This window comes from Otolemur garnettii, unplaced genomic scaffold, assembly GCF_000181295.1.
Source record: "Otolemur garnettii isolate 467f Iridium unplaced genomic scaffold, OtoGar3 scaffold00018, whole genome shotgun sequence".
NCBI lineage: Eukaryota > Metazoa > Chordata > Mammalia > Primates > Galagidae > Otolemur > Otolemur garnettii.
Window position 1 is genome coordinate 24,766,118 of NW_003852413.1, and position 2,533 is coordinate 24,768,650.

The window sequence follows — 2,533 nt, forward strand, 5'->3', positions numbered from 1 at the left end:
TGAGTAGGGTGCTGGCCACATACACTGAGGTTGCCTGCTAAACAACGACAACTACAACCAAAAAATAGCTGGTGTTGTAGTGTGTGATTGTAGTCCCAGCTACTTGGGAGGCTGAGGCAAGAGAATCGTTTAAGCCCAAGAGTTTGAGGCTGCTTTGAGCTGTGACGCCACAGCACTCTACGGAGGGTGACACAGTGAGACTCTATCTCGAAAAAAAAAAAAAAAGTGGAGGGGAGTATGGCAGCCAGAGACAGGGAAGCCTGGGAAAAGGTACACAGTGCGCCCCTCTGTGCAACCCCACTCATCTTGCTAGTGCCACTCCCTTTGGCCCCCTCAGCCTTCTTCACCCCCATTCCTAGCTCCCCCCAGTGCTTGGGCAGGCTAGGGGCATCTCCTGAGGAGTACAAGGAAGATGTGGCTCTCCCCTCCTCGTGCTTTGCAGGGAGCCTGACTGGGTTATCCCTGTCAGCCTTAGAGACCGCACTGGAAAAAGGCCAAGCTCCCCTGTCCCTCCTCCTCTAGCTCATGGTCCTCCAGTAGCAGCTGTGCTCGTTGTCTCTGCTACACCCCACTCTGAATCACACCCTCCCACGTCTGGAAATTGCAGACCCAGAATCAGAGTCAGGTGCTAGCGTTCGTGCAACACTGAGATTCTGGGAAGCCATTGGCGCCTCTGGGCCTCAGTTTCCTAGAAAATGAAGAGTTGGGCTTGCTCAGGTAGTCTTAACATGGGAGGCCAGAATTCCTTGAAAGGTTATGCAATTATTAACACATGGTGAGGATAGGTCAGTTGTGTGGTATTGAGAGAAAGGTCACTTTTTTTTTAAAGCTAAACACTTTTTTTTTTTTTTTTTTTTTGAAGAGATAGAGACTCATTATGTTATGCAGGCTGGATTTGAACTCCTGGCCTCAAGTGATCTTCCCACCTTAGCCCCCAAGCAACTGGGACTAGGAGTGTACCACCATGCCCAGAAGGACACTTAATCACATTTTCACAAGGCTCCAGGACCTAGAAGAGGCCTAGCGGTAACAGTGGGGGCTCTTTCTGTTTGAGGCTTCTGTGGAAATGGGGCCTTTCGGGGCACTGCCCTGGGGAAGGGGTGGCCCATGGTGGGAGGCCCATGGTGGAAAGAGGTAGTAAACTCCAGGCCTGATGTTAAGTTCAGAAAGAAGTGACAAAACCCAAAGCTTCCCAGGAGGTAGGTTCCTACAACCCCAGCACCCATCCCTTTCCTCCTCCCCCTTCAAAACAAAACAAAGCAAAACAAAAAACCTCAACCAAAAAAAAAAAAAAAAAAAAAAATTCCAACGAGGCAGTGCCTGACACCTATGGAGACCTGTGAGAGAACAGCGCCATCTCCTGGTCCATGGTGGAACAGTTTCTGTGCTGCAGGCTCCGGAGCTACTTCTTCCGGTCCTCTCTGCTGATTGGAGGGGTGGACAGGTGTCTCCAATACCCTGAGAAGTAGGTCTCCCACACACCAAGCTGGGGGCTTGGCCAAGGCGCTACCCCTTCCAGGCCTCAGCTTTCCCTCTTCCAACGGCAAAGGATTAGGTAAAGCCAACAAGCTGCTCTAGTGGCAACGGTTTCCTTTTATCCTAGGCTCTGACACACATGGGTGAGGAGCGGGTTGTCGAGGTGGAGGGCACATTTCTCAGAGTCTAGGCTCTTCTCTGCCTTCTGTTACCAACCTCCTCCATCCTGCCCAGAAATGGATGAGGAGGATGTCAGAGGCAGAGCTAAGAGGGTCTGCTGTCCCAATGCTTCAGACTTGCCTTTTCCAATCAGGTATTGCCTTTCCCCATCTGCCCAGTACATCCTCTGAGGGGAGCTGACTGGTCACCCCAAGACAAGAGTTCCCCTGGGGAAGGTGGGAGGGGAGGTAGGTAACCAGCAAGGGCACCAGGGCCCAGGTGTACCCAGCACTAATGGAGGAAGCTCCCTTTACCCAATCTTCCTCCTCAATTTGTCTGTCCAGCCCCTGAGCGATGATGCCTCTGTGCTCAACTGGCTGCCTGACCCCTTCCACCTGGACACCTTCCTGTCCCTCAAATAACCACTCACTTGATATAACCAAACTGCATTCTTCTAGGCCCCCCTCGTTGGTTCTTCCTGGTCACCAAAGGCTTAAAGGCCTACAGAGCTTGAGGCCTGGAGACTGGGCCAGACCTCTCAGCCCCCAAATCAATGTCCACCAAGTCCTAGTGTACCCCAATACTATACCACCTTAGTGAACCCCAAAAGTCACTTCACAAATTTTCTCATGTGCAAAGTGGAGATGGCCATAACCCTCCTTTACACATATAATGCTATAAAGATTACAAAATTAAGATAAATCAATGTAAGGTGTCTTTTTTTTTTTTTGCAGTTTTGGCCAGGGCCAGACTATATACCCCCAGTATATGGGCCTGGCACCCTACTCCTTGAGCCACAGGCACCACCCTAATATAAGGTGTCTTAACAGCACACGGCTCACTACAGATACTTCACTGAAAATTTTATTGGCAGTTATTAGTAGGTTTTTTTTTTTTT